This window comes from Hippopotamus amphibius, chromosome 1 (assembly GCF_030028045.1).
Source record: "Hippopotamus amphibius kiboko isolate mHipAmp2 chromosome 1, mHipAmp2.hap2, whole genome shotgun sequence".
Classification (NCBI taxonomy): domain Eukaryota; kingdom Metazoa; phylum Chordata; class Mammalia; order Artiodactyla; family Hippopotamidae; genus Hippopotamus; species Hippopotamus amphibius.
In genome coordinates, this window is record NC_080186.1 from 182,026,617 (window position 1) to 182,045,384 (window position 18,768).

At 46.8% G+C, this 18,768-nt stretch overlaps 1 protein-coding gene across 3 annotated transcripts in view; it reads left to right on the top strand.

Annotated features, from left to right (window-relative positions):
* Nucleotides 1–2,422: 2,422 nt before the first annotated feature.
* The window catches only part of SEMA6A (semaphorin 6A), a 121,941-nt gene continuing 105,595 nt past the window's right edge, over nt 2,423–18,768 (top strand). For 2 of the 3 annotated variants that reach the window (XM_057736970.1, XM_057736968.1), the window contains exon 1: nt 2,626–3,213. The gene's annotated coding sequence lies outside the window, so the exon portion shown is untranslated. Of the gene's footprint in view, nt 3,214–18,768 lie in introns of all 3 variants that reach the window. The other variant, XM_057736961.1, reaches the window with a different exon arrangement.

Genomic DNA, 18,768 nt, shown 5'->3' on the forward strand with positions numbered 1-18,768 from the left:
CTCCCTTCTCGTTCTAACACTCGGTGATTCTTTAACTCCCATTGGCTTTCCTTCCCTGAAGAGACAGGGTAGGTTGCAGACTTCAAAGGCTTTGGAAGGGCAGCGGCTTTACTGAAAAGTTAAGGCAAGCTTCTGGGAGTGAGTCTGTGGCGCACAGAAGGGGAAATGACATCACGGGGTTTCACAGGGCAGCCTCCCCACGGGTGCTCCCCCGAGGGCTTCGGGAGCGACACAATAGCTGGCTTTTCTTCCAGCTCCGGGAGCATCTCTCCCCCTCCCCTGGCAGGTGGAAATGTAATCTCACCTGGTCAGGACGGTGGGTGCCTAATTGGATGGTGAGACTTCCGGATCTACTCATTGCCAGGAAAATTCTGGGTGGTATTTCTCAGCCGTGCAAAAGTTAACTCAAATTCTTTTCTTGTATTCCATAATTTTAAATTAGGTAAATTCAATCTCTTGCGTCTTGGCTCAGCGTTACTGCTAATTAAACATGCAAGTATTAATAAAGAAAATAATTTTCGTTTAAAAACATATCCTGAAACGTGATGTGTGGCATTTCCAATATATCCATAAAACAAACAAGACAGTTTAATTGTTTGTTTCTCCAAGGGAAGACGCTAAACCCGGAATTAATTTGGTTCAGCCTGTGAAACAATTCGTTTGCTCTGCCTAATTCTGCCAATTAAAGAACTTTTCCCAGACACAATCAGCATGTAAATCAGCGGCAGAGAAGAAAGAAGGGGCCTCGGCGACCAGGCCGGGATGGAGACACCGGGCGGAGAACCGCGGGGACCTCTTGGGCTCGACGTGCGTATGCACCGACAAGCTCAGGATTTAACGCCGAAGTCTGGGTGTTAAATAGCGCAGTCGAGGGCCGAGCGGTCGTGGCCCGCCAGGGCCCTTCCCCCGGGTCCCGACCACATTCAAAAGGGACGTCCACGAGCCAGTCCCCACCGGGGCCTCGGGAGCGCGCGGCCCGCCCGCCGCCCCCACGCCCCAGCCCGCCGCCCCCACGCCCCAGCCCGCTCCTGGAGCTGGCTCCGCGTTCCGCGGGGGCTGCGCGCGCATCTACGGCCGCAGCTGCCCCCACCCCCCGCCACCGCGGATCTGTAGTTGCTTTGCTTGCGAAAGGTGGGAATAGCGCCCCCTGCTGGCATCTCTGGCGAACAGCAGGGAGACGGACTTTTTCCCCCTTACCCTTCTCCTCACCTTTTCTAAACGGTTTGTGGAAAATATATCATGTATACAGTGTTGTCGCATGTGCACTTACATTATTCTTCGTGAGCCCTCTTTAGCAGATGTCTGTATGTATTTTAGTTCCCTGTAAGAAAGGCAAAAAAGGGGGCTTGGGGAGCTTATTAAGGGCCCTAGCCCCAAAGTAGGGAACAGGTACAGTTTCTAATGCATTTATATGAGGGCATTCGGCCTAAGGGCGACTGAGACCCTGATCTCCCTCCCAATGCTTTTCTCGGCCGACACCATGACTAGCACATACTGATCGGAGAACTGCTTGGCCGCCCCGTGTTACTTTCTTTAAAGGCTGTGGCCACGGCCCGAACCAAGTGAGAAGCCCACCCGGGGAGCAACGGGCCGTTCCGCGCAGCCTGCGGCGTGAGCAGGCGGGGAGCGCGCAGCGGCCGGGGGTCGTGTGGCCTGCCGGGTGGGCCCAAGCCTGTAACAGCAACGCCTTTTGACGACTGAACTTTCAGCGCGGAGGAAGGCTGTCCCTTCCATCCTTCTTCTAATGGTAACAAAAGCGCCTTGGAAGAAGCTGCGATTTACTTATTCCATGAAGCTGTTGGAATCTCATTGGAATTGCGTCTTACCTCTGAAGTTTATGTAATTATTTCTAAGAACACTCTACACACTTTCTAAGTTTAAAAGCAGATCGTCGTTAACAGCATTCTTTGCACTAGTTTATTTGCTTATTTAACATGCTTTATTAAGGTGTTGTGTTGTGTGTACGTTAACTTATCGCTGTGTTCACATCTTCGAAGTGTATTTTTAAGCGCACCGGCTTCTCTCCAATTCATCTGGGTGCGTAGAGCGTCCATCCCTTCGGGAACCTACCTCTTGATACAGTAATCAGAATTAGAAAGGCTCGCCGTTCACTTACCCTCATCCTTTAAAACTTTTCCATTTAAGAAAATCGATGAACAAATCCTTTCTTGTAACTCGCTCCTGCACTACCTCTATTTTTATTTATTTTTCTGACTTGGCAGGGCTCAGCAATGCTGTCCGGGATTTTTTTTTTTTTTTTTCCCTTACTAAAGCAAATGCGGGGGTGGGAGGGGAGTAGGCTGGGGCTGGGCTCCGGCCGGCGTCGCCCCCGCCGGGACCTCCGCCGAGCGCGCGGCGGAGCCGGCAATAGTGGTGGAAGGAAGCTGCGCTGGCTAGTTGGTCCAAAGCTCCCCCCGCGGCCACAGCGCGTAGGTTCTCCGTCTCCCCGCCTCTCCCGCTCGCGTTCACACACATAGACCACAGCTCTCCTTTGGGTCGGAGAAGACGCCAGCCAAAAGAGGCGGGGTTGCAGAAGGAGAGTCCGCTCTGCGCAATCCAGTCCGGGACTTGGCTCCGCCCTGGAGCGGCGGCCTCTCCGGTGACAGAGGAGTAGTGAGCCGCACGGGGTGAGGCTGCAGCCAACTCCGCTCCCCGCGCACTCGGCTGTCCAGGCGCTCCGGACGCAGCAGCGGCGCTTCTCCGCGGGGCCGACCGTCCGCGATGCCAGCTTAGGAGCGGCGGCAGCGGCGAGCACTGCCACACCCGCGGCGTAGCGCTCCCGGTCGTGGAGCGCGGCTAGAGCGCGCACCCCTGCCCCTGCCCCCACCCCGCCCCCCACCCTGAAATGACTTGTTAATCGGCGCAGACACGACCGAAGGGACTTGCCGAGTGGAATCCAAGTGGAATTTGGATTTGGAGAAGAGTTTCTTGAACATTTCCTCCTTTCTTGTTGGTTTCTTTCTTTCTTTCTTCCTCGCCCCTTCTCCGCCTGTCACTGGAGATGAATACAGCGCGTTTGCATCCCAGAAAGTAGTCGCCGCGACTGTTACCCCAAAGAGACAAGCACACATGTAGGAATGACAAAGGCTTGCGAAGGAGAGAGCGCAGCTCGCGGCCCGGAGAGATCCCCTCGATAATGGATTACTAAATGGGATACACGCCGTACCAGCCCGCTCCGAGCCCCGGCCGCCTGCCCGTCGATGCACCGAAAAGGTACGGCTGGGGCGCCCCGGCGCGCCCCACCTCCCGGGCGGCTCGACTCCCTCCTGCGGGTCCGCACGCCCTATCTCGGCTTTGTGGTGCCTGCGTTTTATTTTGTCTTGTGTCTGTCTGCCGAGCGTTGCCCGGCCCTGGGGGAGCAGTCGCGAGCCCTGCCCGCTGCTCCTCTTCGCCCTGCGCCCCAGAGACCTCCGGGCTCCGTGTTGCGAGCTTCCCCACCCGCGCCGCGCACACGCCAGGCGCCGCCCGGGACCCCAGTCGCGCGGATAACTGCCTGGCCCTGGGATGTGTGTGCAGTACCCGGGGGCTTGTCCTCACTTTAGGGCCAGCCGGCAGCAGAGAGGCCCGGAAAGGGCGAGATTCTCGGAAGCGCCCGGTCCTGGTGCGAAGGCAAGGGAAGAGGTTCTGCCCTCGAGGGCTGAAGGAGGTTGCGTAGAAGAGCGCTGTTTTCGCTCGGCACTAGGTTTGGGTTTAGGGGTGGGAGAAGGGGTTCCGCAGATACGGTGGGGAAGCAAAGAGGATCTTTTGTTGTCGACGCGGGGTTTGTGCTGGGCTCAATGGAGTGCGGGAAACTTGTAATCGCCCTGGCACCCGCGCACCCTGCCACTTGGTGACATCCCGGCTCCCACGGCCGCTGGCACCAGAGGTTCCGGGCTTTGTTTGCTCGAACGAGTTGCCTCCTCCCGGTGTGGCGCGGCGCGGCGCCCCCGCCCCGGGTCCTGTTCCCCGCCGCAGCTTCCTCCAGAGCGGCGAAGACAGCATGCGTCGCGTCTGCGTCCCCCTCAAGCACAGAACTCGCCACGCGGGGGCTGACGCCCGCTGAGCCCCCTTCCAGAATCTAGGAGGTCTCTCTCTGGAAAGGAGGTGTCCCGGGAGGGGGAAGGGTGGGAAGACCAGGCAAGAGATGGCTCAGTGCTTGCTAACCAGACAAGAGCTCTGCCCGGGCCCCAGGTTCTGAATTGTCCGGACTACTTGCTGCGTCTAGAGCGCTGCCTCGACTGGCAGTGGGGCGCTCTGGAGCAAGCCCGGCAGTGCCCACCCACTCTGCGTGACCCTGCTGGGGTGGGAAGTGTCTCCTCCCCAGATGCCCACTTTTTTCTCAGCTCCCCACCGTGTTACACGCTGCATAGCGTGATCCTGAGGTCCGTTCCCTCCTCTCACGGCCGGGACCCTACAGGGGAAGCCGGGGAGCAGTCCTGGACTTTGGGGTATCGGAGAAGGAAACGGGACTCCTCTGTCTTTCCCGCTCCCTCGCCTCCCCTCCGCCCAGCGCCTCCTCCTTTTTTTTTCCAGCGCGGGGTCACTCGACCTAGCGCTTCTGGAAAGTTTCTCTGAAGGCCAGGGGTGGGGGGCCCGGCAGAATTGGGGCTTAGCATGTGCAGCCCGCGGGAAAACGAACCCCAAGGAGGTGGGCGGACCGCCCGGGATACGGCTAGTAGGTAGGAGCCGGCCCTTCGCAGAGTGGCACCCCGGCCTGTGGTCAGCTTGGCTGGGGTCGCGGCGCTGCACTTGCTGGCCCAGTCTCTTAAGCAATCTAGTAAGGGGTGGGTGTGGGGAGGAGCGGGAAGGGGAAGTTGAGCGCAGTACTCGGGAAGCTGGTGCGGCCACTGTGGACAGCGGCTGGCGCGCAGGTGCGTGGAAGCGGGCCGGGGCTCGCTGGCTCCAAGCGCAGCATCCCCAGCCTCCTGCGCGCCGCGCGCCGTTTTCCAGCCAGCGGGTGTTCAAGGAGGAGCCGAGCGGGGAATCAGGTGTGCGTGGAGCGGGGGAGGGAACCGCTGTTTTCACAGCCAAGGCGAGCACCTCCAGGGGCCGCCTCCTGCCTGTATGCAGGGAGTAGCCCCGCTACCAGTGCGCGTCGGTCCTTGGGAGAAAGGCAGCTGCTTGGGGAATGTGGTGGCCAGGGACGGCCACTGTGGGATCGCTCTCTGCCTAGCCTGGGTGGAAATCAAGTTGCAATTGAATATGATCCATGAAAGGTTTAAAACATAGGCGCGCAAAGACACACACACATACAGACACACACTCTCTCACATGTACGCCCAACTTTCTTTGCCTCGAATCTGAAAAGACGTTTAACCCTGTTGCAGTGTTCTGCCAGCAGGTCACAGGATAGCTATTTAATGCCCCCCAGCGCTGGTTCTTGTCTTTCTGGGTAGGAAAGTCGAGTGCCTTTGCCTTGCCTTGCCTTTCTCTAATCCTGATAATTGTCTGGGCTTCCTTTCAACATACATTTTAGGCATTAAGTCCATGGCCTGCCACTCTGGTGGCAGGAAGAAGATTGTTGGTTCCAGATAACACGAATCCTTTATTAAGGTTTTCTTCCCCAAAGTAAATATACCGGTGCCCATTTCTGAATGAAAACACATTTTTTACACCTTTTCCAAATAACTACCAGAGGTCAAGATTGCAAGTATTTTGTATGTTTTTTTTTAATACCCTGTTTAGTCTGCATGGAGCAGTTTTTACAGTAAGCTTTGAATACAATACTCCAGGCACCAAAGTTAATTATTAACCTAACCTTAAATTACAGTGGCAACACTGTCTCCGCCTATTAACCTAAACTATCTGTTAAAAAAATAATTGCACTATTTGAATTTGACTTACCCATGCCTGTTTATATGATGACTTTTGACTCTTGAGTAACCTCCACTCTCTTGTTATTATTTTGGTTTTAGGACAGTCTTAACTTTGCAAACCATTCCAAAAGCAGAAATGAATGACCATCAGATTTAAACCTCCTTTTTGTGTTATGTCTTTTTTCAACTTGATATAAAGAGACATTCTAGTTCATGTTTCTTCTTTACATTCTTTGGTGACAATCTTCCCAAAGTGTTCTGCTTTGCAGTTACCACCCTTTAGAGATAGACCACACTCTCATGGTGCATATAATCCACGTATGTAAATGTTCAACAGACACCCAAACTCACAATCTCACTAGCTACCTGTAGAACATACTTATTGCATGAAACATCTAAGTTTAAATAGGTTAAAAACTCATGTAAGAACCAGTGTAGAAACTCAGGTAAATGTTGAATGAATAAATGAATGAAAGAATAGTCTCAAAGGGTTCACATTTCTCCACTTAGAGTAGACCTGGACTTTTTTTCCCCCTACCAGTGAAAAAGAAAATCTATGCCTTCGAGTAAGTGGTTGTCATAAAGTGGCAATAAGTGCGACTCTTTATTTACACACACACAGACACACACAAACACACAGCCCTCAAGTTCTTTCAAAGTCTAGTGAATGCCTTTTCCCATCATTAAAAAAAGATAGCATTTACATTCTGAGGAGATGGATAACATTGCCAAGTGTGTTGAATCAGAAGAATGGCAAGAATTAGGAAGACTGTTATCTTCACTGAATAAAAATAAGAAACCCAAATTAAGAACTTGTATTAAGTTCAAAATAAATCCTCATGCTTTAAAGGCAAATGGGTAGTTGCACCCCTTCATGAAATGGAAGGAAAAATACTGTTTTGGACAAGGAGGTAAGTTAAATACTTTAGGATGTGTACATAGTGCTTCAGCTCTTTTCTGAGCAGGACAAAAGAGTAATGATGGGAGAAAAAGTTTTTTTAGAACTAGATTGCCATGAGCTAATATATTCTCCCATCATATTTGTTTGCAGAAGGAATCACAGAACAAGCCAAACTAATTGCAAATGCTTTCATTAGGCATCTGCCATTTGCAGCAGTGGAAAGTCTAGGAAAGCCTGCACACACGTATCTCCGCACTGCCTCCCGCCCTCCACACACACTTTAACTTTCGACAGTTCATTGCCCTCCTCCCAGAGCAAGTGTTCCTTGGGTGTTCACATCTCCAGGGGAGAGGGAAGCCTGGAAGCATCCTGCTGGGTCCTCCTGTATCAGTGCCCCCCACTCTCTTGGGGTGCCGGGGAACCAAGTTGCCTCCGAGAGATTTCTATTCAAGAGTGAAGGCTTTTCTCCTCTGCCTTAAAATGTGCTGCAAAAGCAACTGAGCTATTCTCTGCTGGCAACCACACAGTTGCCTCTTGGGGATATGGTAAGGTAGAGAAGGGAGGGAGGCATTTAATCCCTTTGAAATGGGCAAGCAAGATGTCATACCACACAAACCTCAAGGGGAGAAGGGAGTTCAGAATACTTCTCAGCATGGGATTATTACAATATAGTTTATACACAAGGGTATCTTGCTTTGTGAAACAGATGAGTGCTTGCAAAACCTTTTTATTAGAATAATTCTAATTACAGTAATGGAGAATGTCATATACAGCTACCAATACTGTGATGTTTCCCAAATAACCCCCTCAGCCCAGACCTCTCTCCTGGATGTCTCAAATATTCAGTGTCACCAGGGGGTAGGATCTAACAGACATCTCAAACTGAAATGTTCCCAACACCTAGTTCTGGATCTTTCTCCTCTACATATGCTTTTCTTATCATCTTCCCCATCTTGGTAAATGGCAATTCCACCCTTTGAGTTGCTCAGGCCAAACAACTCCACAATTTTTCTTTTCTCTTTCTGGTGTCTGCATCCATTCGAGTTGCCACGTTGTTGGCCCCACCTGCAGAAAGCATGCAGACTCCCTCCAGGTCTTCCACCTCCGTGGCCCTCACGTTGGCCAAGCCACTGTCTCCTCCTGCTGGGGAAGCTACCAGGCTAGCCTCCCAGCTAGTCTCCTGGCTGTGCTCTTGGCCCCCTACAGTCTTTTCTCAACACAGCAGCCAAAGTGATATATTTTTTTTAAAGCAGAACCAGATCAGGTTACACGTGCTCAAATGCTTTCCGTTCTTAACCCAAAGTCCTTTCAATGGCCTTTGAGGCCCCACGTGGTCTGCCCTCGGGTCCCCACCTCTGTGACCTCCACTCCTCCTTGGGGTCACTTGACTGTGCCAGGGCATGCTCTCCCTGGGGCCTTTTGCAGGGTCTGTGCACTTGCCCTTTAGAGATTTGGAGCAGTCCTTTGCCCAGAGAGTTGCAGGATTTGCTCCGCCCCTCCTGCAGGTTCTCTGCTCACGTCACTTTCTCAGTGAACCTTTCCTGATCATTTTACTTACTTCATCCTTTTTCCCCAACACTCCCTACCCTCGTGGATGACCTCAGGTTTATTTCTTCCTTAGCACTTTTCACATCCTGACAAACTGTCTCCTGTCCTTGTTTATTTTCTGTCTTCCACTAGAACATACTGCCATGAAGGTACATTTTTGTTCCTTTCACTGCTGTATCTGCAGCACCTAAACCTGGCACATCACAGGCCTTTCCTAACAAGTATTTGTTGAATGATTGAAGAGTAAACCTTTTTGCAAACAACCAATCTTTATCTCTTTTGCCTGCTCTTGTTTTTCCATGTCACGTGCCCATCAAATGAGACCCCCCCCTCTGCCTGCATGAGTGTGTGTGGGTAACACTGTCTTTCGTCTGCACAGGCACTGTGTCTCATGCACCATCAGTGGAGCATTCACTCTGGGTTGTCTTCCCAGTCTTGGTGATGGATCGGAGCCTGCTCATTCCCATACACACCCAGTCAGTCCCCTTCTGTAACCAAGAGCATACTCATCTGTGGGACACCTGGTTGAAGCTGGAGGGAACATGAGTTAGATAGAATCAACCTTCCAAGAAACAGAGCTAAGAAGACAGCCAGGGATGGAGCTTTGACCTTGGACTCACTGGTTCTGCATTCTAACCACTGGCCACAGAACCTTTTCTTTTTGGAGTTTGCTATTAGTAGTTTTTAAAATTCCACTTTCTACCAGGAAGAAACAGTATGCCTGTTAACCCACATTTCTGCCCCGTCCAAGTGCAGTGATAACTGTTGTTGAAGATGCTGTACTTTAAGTTGGATCCCCTGGGTTCCAGACTCACTACCATGGATGGACAAGCCACTTCACTTTTCTGAAGCTGCGTTATTTTAAATAAAAATTGTGAACAGTAAGCTTATACTTTCTATCTAGGAAGATTGCTGGGAGAATAATATAAAATTATGACTGTGACTACTGTAGTTACTAAAATATAAAATGCACTCTGGAAATTTGAACAGTTTGATGCTAACTCCCTCCTGTACTCCTGAGACCCCAGGCCTAGCAGAGAGCCTGCTTCATTGTCTTCTAAATCATAAAAGAAAGATTATAGTCTGTTGATGTCATTTTAATGTAGACCACACTATGAAATTAAATGAGATCCTCAGGTTCACTGAAAATGCACAATCTACATAGTGCACGGATGGCAACTTTATAAATCAGGATGCCAACCGTGTCAACGAATGATTCTTTTCAATGTGACTGTGAAATCAGGTGAAGTCATAGGAGTGGCACTCTACCAGGCATTATAAAAAAAAAAAAAAAGTAAGGGCATTGTTTTTGTTCAGGTAAGTCCTAAAACAGTTCATGTCAACGAAAGCATTACTGTAGAACAGGCACGTTAGGGTGAACTAGGAGTATAAGGAAAGACGTTTTCATCTTTGCTCTTTGCTGCTTTCTTCTCCACCAAATGCAGGGCAAATTCATTAGGTTTTCTGGCATAAAGTTTATAAAAAATGTGGAAGGACTGTCAGAGGGAGGGCTGTAGACAGCTCAGGAGACGATGCAGAGGTCACACATCTTAGGCAGATGCAACACAGACTTGCATCACGTGTTTTGCCATGTACAGATAGTGTGACTTTGAGCCAGTTACTTTTCTGCCTCAGTTCCCATTTGTAAAATGCTAGTGTGATGATGATATTACAGTTGTCGAGGACAGTAAATATGACATCTGTAAGATTCATGGCACAACGCCTGACACACTACACACACTCATTAAATGTAAGGTGTTATTTTTATTTGGGTGATAGCTGTCATGGAGAGGGCCCTGGTGAGGCGAGTACGAAAGGAAATGGCCTTACAAAGCTGCAACATAAAGAGATGATGCAAAGGAAACGACCTTTGGACTGGAAAGGAACATTCACACCACAAGCTGGCCACAGTGTCAGGGTTTCTAAGCCGAGGAGTGTGTGAAAGAGTCACTTGTGTGGGAAGAGGAGTCACGATCCTTTTCCTAACTTTGGGAGTTGAAACATCACACCCAAAACATGGAAGAAGAAAACATTCTACAAGTAAAACAGTAGCGAGCAACTCAGGACCCTACATCAAATAAGAACCCAAAGAACAGTTGTTTTTTAAAAAAAATGATAGCCTTCAGTTGCTAACAATTTACAAGTAAAATACACAATCTGCACCCACTAAAGAATCTGGGAGCACCCACATTTGGAATCTGAGAGCTGCCCATAATGACTGTTTCAGGGATGAGTTGAATTGACCCCAAGGACCACATAACCTGTCACAGGGGTGAAGCTTGGCTGTCAAATCAACTCCTCCAGGAGGCTGTGGCTGGGGCTTCTGCCTGAGGGTCTTCATGGTGGCCATACACTTGCCAGGTCACTCTTCCCTCATCAGGCCTGAAACAGTGACCATTTGGGAAGACCTGAATCTCCATGCAGAAGCAAACCACTACCGTCCCCATCAAATGCAGGAAATAGTCAGCTGACGCCCCTGGAGACAGCCATTACTCTACAGCCGTTACTCTACTGCTGATACACTGCTGTACAACCTTAAATTTGATTCAAGTGATAGTCATACATGTCCTTATCAGTGAGAAGAATGCAGCTCCTCAAAAGCACAGCAAAAGGGGCAATAAGTTGATATGATCACTCCAGTTCCCTGAAGGAATAGGAGTCCTTCCATGGCTTAGAGTTACAGTTACTTGCATCTAGGAAGAAAATTTTCTCTTAAATTTTATACATGGAAAGAGGCTGTAGAGAGAGCAGAAGAAATCAGCAATTCACACACCGCAAAGACTGAAGGGCCAGGTCCCACGGAGCAGCCAGCGTGATGACTGTTGCTTTGAAAGTATTTCCACATACAGCCTTTAGACCTGAGGCTTTCATTTAATATGACTCAGCGCTTTCTGGTGGTTTCCAGCTAACCTATAATTGCCATCTGCAGAAACTGTAATTCATAGAACCCACGCCAACGTAAAAACCTTAGCAGAAGAATCTCTACAACTGATGCCATTTACCCTCTCTTAGCCCTTCTGCCCCCGCACGTGTGTAAGACCAAGCCTTTGGCCATGAGCGGATTAGAAAGTTTTATAGAACAGAACACAACATGGCATCGAACCCAGTGAAAACATGCCATTGGAAAATAAGCCTTTGAGGGACTGGGAAATAAGGAATCTATTCATTACAGTTGGATGTTATATGAGTTTTAAAGACAAGCTTTCGGTGGATCCATTCTTTTTTCCTTTCTCCTATTCCTGAGTCTTATTTTTCAGGAGTGTATTCAATCTTTTCATTAATATTGCAGCGGCTCCAGCGTTCCCCCCGCCCCCTGCCCCCAGACTCCTACCGTCCTTGAATGAGGAAACTTAAGAGAATACTGATGGAGCTGGTGAGTGGAAACGTTCCTTTCCTGAAAATGGAATGCTTTATGAAAAATTGCACTCCAAAAAAAAAAAAAAAAAACACCACTCAGAACAATCCAACAACTGTCTCTCCTCCTTTTTACCCCGAGAGCCACTTGAGTTCATTCACATACTCTGGTGTTTGAATGCATTTGTTCTTAGGCCTCAAATACCCAGGTGGAAAACCAGCCTATTTAGCCTTTCATTATTCTCAAAACGTGAGCATCTGAGTTACTAAGAACATTCTCATCTCTGCAGAGTGAGTGATAAATAGAAACCAGACTGTTCCCAGCATTCTAAACTGGAGTATAGGTAGCAGAATGGCAATTGGGTGGATTTTTACAAGAGGAATACTTGTTAATGGTTTCCGAGATAGATTCTGTGCTGATTCTTCTCGCATCATGAATGATGGCCCTAGCTAGACACTGTCGCTGGGATCTTCATCTATTAATCATGGAGGCTGCTTTCTTATTCGGTTGCCATAGTTTCAGGGCCTCAGATAGTGTTGGGGCGTCTTGGGAAAGGTTTGAGATATACTAGGCTTGCGAGCCTTGTGGTGATTTTGGCAGCTGTGGTCTTCTGAAAGCACTGAAAACTGCTTCTCGTATAATTCAGCACTTGGATTAAAAGAGGCAACTTTTGAGAGTGTCTCTCTGGACCTTGTTATGTGCACATCCAGCTGGTATTTACTCCAGGATTTGCCTCTTCCTCAGCCTTACTGGTGAAAAATTACGGTCCAGGGGCTGATGTCACTTTCATCTGTCGACAAGAAAGCCAAAGGGTGTGAACTCTTCATTAAGGCTGTTCCTAAATGTGGAGGTAAATGAGGCCATTCCTGATGTCGCTCAAATTTCAGCTTCATGATTTGGTTTTGGCTCTGCAGATGGCTAAATAAATAAAATGACCTCACAGGTGTTGTATGTTGTGCTTTGGTATAGCCATATAAATACTTAGTGCTTTCATCAGTTTTCACCTTTATTTTTTTAGATTTGACACACATTACTGAAGGGCTAGAGACCATTTGACTGTTTTGCAACAGTGGCCCAAAGGTCTACTGTTTTGCCAGCTCTTGACTGTATGAGCATTTTTTTCTTCCTGTAATTATATCTTGTTACTCCGGGTTGATGAGGAAAAGCTCTCCAGTTGTGGACATATTGTGTGAACTAGTCAAGAAAAGATTTGGAGGAGTAAACTGCTACAAGGGAGAGATACATGCACTCTGTGATTTATGTGCTTCGTGTGTGATGGAGAACACAGCGCTCCTTTGTTAGGCAAATTTGGCCTTGTGTAACAGATATTGGTACACTTCTTAACATTTTACTTCCCATTTCTCAAGTGGACTCTCAAGGACTCCTACTAGTCTAAGCCCAGCCATTTAATTCCTTTGTAGATTAAAACATAAAATAAAACTATCTCACACTTGAAGCAGACAGCACTGATTTCAGGATGTGCAACGCAGCGAATGAAAATCCAGGCAGATTCAGAAGAAAACCTTGAATTCATTACAAATGGGCCTCATCTAAAAAATTAGTCTTTTTTTTTTTTAACTAGAAAATGACCAGTTTTTATTTCAGGGTGAGCTTCAAAGCAGCTGTTTTAAATTTCCCCAGATCCAGCATGCCAAAATTTTTGTGTAAAATCAACTAGCGTTTTTAATGCACGTGCCTATTATATCGACCCCTCCCTTACTCAGCCACACTAAATGATTGATTTTAGAGGCCAATAATTTGAAGTAAATTAAAAGGATAACATGGCCTTAATTGCTACTGGCTTCACCAAGCTTCTGGGCACCGGAATTCCTTGTGGAGAAACACTTTTAAGGGTCACAGCAGTTTTTGATCATGTGGTCTAGCTCACCCATAGGCTGCAATTATCCACCGCCCCCCCACCGAGCCCTTCCCCACCTCCCTCTCAAATATCTCCACAAAGCACAGAAAATATGCATTAGTAAATTCAGTATTACAGACCCTTGATTATTTGGCAGGGTCAGAAAATAGGTCCTGCTTGTTTTAGAGCATCCTTTTAAGATAGTTGTTTAAAAAAAAAAAAAAAGGCATGGAGTGGGGAGAACAAGGGGATTAATATTTCAGATCAGAAGCTTTTTTTGTTCAAAGAAGAGTTTGCGGGAATTCAGTTTGCTGTCCTCTTGACAATGACAAGACTGTGATTACTCTTTGGTGTCTGGTCAGACACGACATTGCACACCGGAGCCTTAAGAAAAAGTAAGCAGTGCTTTTGTAAGGCTGTCAGTCAAATACAGTGTAGACTCTAATTAACCTTAATTAATGATTTCTGATTACAGATTTTTTGCTGCCTCCAAGGCATCAATGCCTTGGAGGCTGCATTTCGCTGGAATATTTTCAGACAGCGCTGACTTGAACGTGCTTCCATTATCTTGCCATGCAAACCACACTAGGTTCTTATTTTATGAGAAATGTGATTCTGTATCATTTGCAGAATGGTCATATAAAGAATGAAATATCACTTGAGGGACAGCTGAAATTTATAAGTGATGCAAGTGTTCTGAATCTTTAGAGGAATCATTTTTTATTTTTAAGGAATTTTTCCTATCAAAATTGTTGACTCCTCGCTGGATTTGAGGGCATGCCTTCCAAAGATTGAATGGGACTTTGAGCGGTGCTCCAGTTCTTTCAAATGAAAGCCACTTATGCTGGGGATACTGGACCACGTGCGAATTCCTTTGCCCAAAAGTACCCTTTACCGAGTGCTAACCATAACGACTAGAACACGACAGGCACTAGAGAGCAATAGGCCTTACTTTTGGTTTATGTACTCTGCCCTGTGTCATGAGCTTAGAACAGACACCAAGAGGCTGAACTATAATACTGTTCATATGCTGTTTACATTCAGCTTTTAACTAGAGGGCCGAATGAAAGTTACGTATAATACGTTAATGCCAACATGAATTACATTTCTGAGAGAATAAGCACTTTGCAGCTTATACAGAATTCTTAATAGCATATAACCTATCTAGTTTAGCATAATTTGTGCGTATGAATTATAAATGCTTCGCTTTTACAATTAAGCTTACCAATCTATAAGCATCTTAATGAGAAATTACATAAATTAAATTGGTATTATTTGCTGTACTGTGTTCTAGGGTAGTGATTATCTAAAATAATCGGCAAGATGGTTGTCCCATTGCATGCAATATAGTTTCACTTTTAATAGAAATAAAATCAACCCAGTGTCATGATCCCATGTTTGCCCACACAAGAGGAGATGCTACTGTTATCATCTAGAAAGAACGGAGTGGCTTCGCGTGTATCCAAGAGGAAGGTAACAGACATCCTTTGGATACCTTTCTCCTTTAAAGGGATGTGCAGCGTACAGGGAAAAATTTTCTCTTAAAAAGTCAACGTTTATCTACGAGGTGTTTCCGCTCGTTTGTGATGAGGGGAAGTTCAACATGTTGAATATGCTGATTAACTAATTCTCCTGGGAGATCTTGGAAGGTGGAGCTTTCGTTTTCGTATTTTGTCATGTCCAGAACACAAGACCTGTTAATATTACCCAAATACATCCATTCCCAAGAATGAAAAGGACACCATAATTGCCATTGCTGTTAGAAAACAGCCATTTCCAGTTCCCCAAGCAGATCCTGCCACATGCCAGGTGTGCAAGAGAAGGCTTTGAAATGTTGTGAATAGCTTGACATTATCACATTGTTATTGAAAGGCAAATTCTTCTGAGCAGAACTTGCAAAGGTTTCCAGCATTAGGACGCTGGCAGCATCTTTTCTTGCTGTCAACCACACCCCGTCTTCACTGGAGGGCTCCTTCTGTTAAAAGTAATCATAACGTATCTGCATATTTCATTGCTTCTCATTGCCTGTGTTTAAAGTGCCCACACGCCTTCCCAGGATGGCACCTTGTTGGCAGAGGACAGGCTGGCTTGCAGCGGTGAGGCACAAACCCAGGACCGCACTGCCCAGGAAGGAGTCTTGCCAAGTCCCGTACCAGATTTAGAAATCAGGCTTAGTGATGGTTTAGAAATCAGGCTTAGTGATGGTGATCAACACAACAGTGTTACTGCTACTAAGACCTCGTCATACAGTGCTTGTATTTTTCAAAGCGTGTTTATAACCACTGCCTCATATCATTACAACCTGGGTTAGGTAGGGCAGGTGTTATTATGCCCAATTTAAAGATGAGATAACCGAGGTTCAGAGAGGTCCAATAATTGGCATAAGAGTACATATCTCTGGTAAGGGAAGCGCTTGAGTCAAGCTCCCCAGCCTCCTGAATCTGAGTTTTCTATGCGCCATGTCACTGTACAGCTTACTCAATACTTTGAAATTTTTTTAAGCAATTTACAGTCTTCCAGCTGAAGATGTTTTTTTGTTTGTTTGTTTACTATTTGTGTTGGTTTTAACTTTTTTTTAATTAATTTATTTTATTTATTTATTGGCTGAGTTGGGTCTTCATTGCTGCACACGGGCTTTCTCTAGTTGCTGCAAGCGGCGGCCACTCTTCATTGTGGTGCGCAGGTTCCTCATTGTAGTGGCTTCTCTTGTTGTGGAGCATGGGCCCTGGGTGCGTGGGCCTCAATTGTTGCAGCACATGGGCTCAGTAGTTGTGGCTCATGGGCTCTAGAGCACAGGCTCCACAGTTGTGGCGCACGGGCTTAGTTGCTCTGTGGCACGTGGAATCTTCCCAGGGCAGGGCTCGAACCCGTGTCCCCTGCATTGGCAGGCAGATTCTTTACCACTGCGCCACCTAGGAAGTCCCTGAAGATGTTTTTACATCATGCCTACTATGCAGATTGATTACTGCCACGGAACAAGCTTAGAAGTAGCTTTCCGAGGACTCCACCCGAGGGTTCAGTGCCATTGGACCTAAACTCCTCCTTCTGGGTGGAATGCCATTGCAGGTCATTGCCTCTGGCAGCTCTTAGGGCCTTGAGTCTGTCATCCGAAAGGACATCATTTGAAAAACGGAGGATGTTGTTACTTAGCATTCTAGTCCTGTTTTATAGTAGGGACAAAAATAAACAGAACATAAAAGTGGAAACTTTGACCCTGGTGCAGGATACAACTGGAGGGAGAGAGGGGTGAACCAGATATTCCAGCAGGAATATCCTCCTGGGGCTTGCAACTTGAACCTATGAAACAGAAACACGCTTTTAGCAAGGAGGAAAGTGGATCGGATGGCTCAACATAAATGGATCTTCCCTCTAACCAAGGTCATTTTACTCCTCTGGTCCACACTGCTTGGTCTAGTGAAAGTAGCAGTTCCATATTTAGCACCTACTCTAGGCAAATTCTAGATACTGCAGAGACACAGTGATGACCTAGTTCAGAATTTACTGATTAAGTGCATACCCACTCAAGGCCAGACACTGGGCCCACGTTCTATAGAGGAATTTAGATTTGCAAAAAATCACAATAATGTCTGGGGTCTGACTATTCTCCGTCCCCAAAGCAGAGTGGTAAGGATGCTAAGGACAGGAAGGAGTGCTCTGTCCAGCTGGGGAGGAAGCATTTCAGCTGCATCCGAAGAATGAGTGAGATTTTGGTACACGGAAGGCAAAGGGCAGAAGAGCAGTGGGGCTAAGGGAGAGGCAGGCGCAAAGGCCAGAGGCAGAGAAATGCAGGACGTGGCCCCAGAGCAGCCAGGGGGTCTTCTCGTGACTGGTGATGTGGCCTGGAAGTCCACAAAAGAGGGATGGAGAGCAGCCTGTGGAGGGCTCTGCCCTTCTGAAGAGTTGGGACTTGGAGCTGCAGGAGTTGAACTTTTCAGCAAGATGATGATGTCATCAGATGTGTGTTTTAGAAATATAAATCTGCTAGCACTGTGAGTGGAAAAAAGGAAACAGATTCTGAGTGTGTTGGCAAAGTATAGCTGTCAGGACTTAGGGACCAGTTGGACGTGTGGGGTAAGGGGGTGGAAGGAGTAAAAAATGGTTCCAGGATGTCACATCTGGGGAACTGAGTAGATCGTGGTGGCACTGGCCGAGACGGGAACCCAGGTTTACAGACAACATTGTTAATATTTAACAGCTGTCATAAGCCATATGGAAATGACACATAAGAAGCCAAAGACCAGAGCCTTGGATTAGTTCTACTGTGCTCTTACCCAGCTCTGTAAAATGAGCGCTAAAGATTTTAAAATTAAGAGCATTTAAACTGTTGCATTTGGTCTGGCAGCTGGGACCACTTTCTCCAACATTAGTGAGGTTAATGCCATGATATGAGGTGGATAATAATGAGAAAGACTGAAACACCGGCCAGCGCATCTATAAAAACTGGCTACAAAGTGCAGGAGGAGCAAGAGCTGGTGATTCACTCAGATAAGAATCAGGGCCTAGATCGAGCCACCTGTTTCCTATTTTTTTCATTCTGAACAGTTTTACTTTATGCAAGTCTTTGAATTCTGAAATTAAATGTACATGTGTTCGTCCCTTCCTCCCCCCCCCCCCCCCAACCCACTTCAGGCATATTTATATGAGTGTTTATCTCCTAAGTTGCCTTGTGCAACTGAAATGTTACAGATGACGTAATTCACAAAACACAAATAACACCTCAATTGTGTTGTTTATTTAATAAGACAGTGTTAGCAGACAGCTAGGCCTTTTTTGCTGCATTGTGCTAAAACTGAACACTGCTTATGTAGTAGAAGAATAAAATGTATTGAGTAATATCTTATTTAAGAAGAAATCTTCAACACATGGGTGAATGAGGTATTACAGATTTCATTTTATGGTTTCAACCTTTAAGTAAGTACTGATATAGTATAGTTGTCCACAAGAATCCTCCAATGCCTTTAATAGTTGAAAATAACTAACATTTATGCTATAGAAAAGAACTCTACAAAGATGGATATTCTGTCTTTACCCTTCACATTTCATTTTTATTTCAGAGGTTTCCAAATGAAACTTGTAACAGGAAAGTTTTATTCTAAAATAAAGTTTTGTTTTATATTTTAACCAGAGGTTGAATAACAGAAGTGAAACAAAACAAGATTGGAAACATCAAGTATCTTCAGGGAGCTTTAACAAATAAGGGAGTTTCTAGAAGGGAGAAAACGTTTATGAAATTGCTTGCTTTGAAGTCTTCTTTTAAAGGCACATTCAAATTAAACATTAAGGAATGATTTGATGATTTTTTGTTTATGCT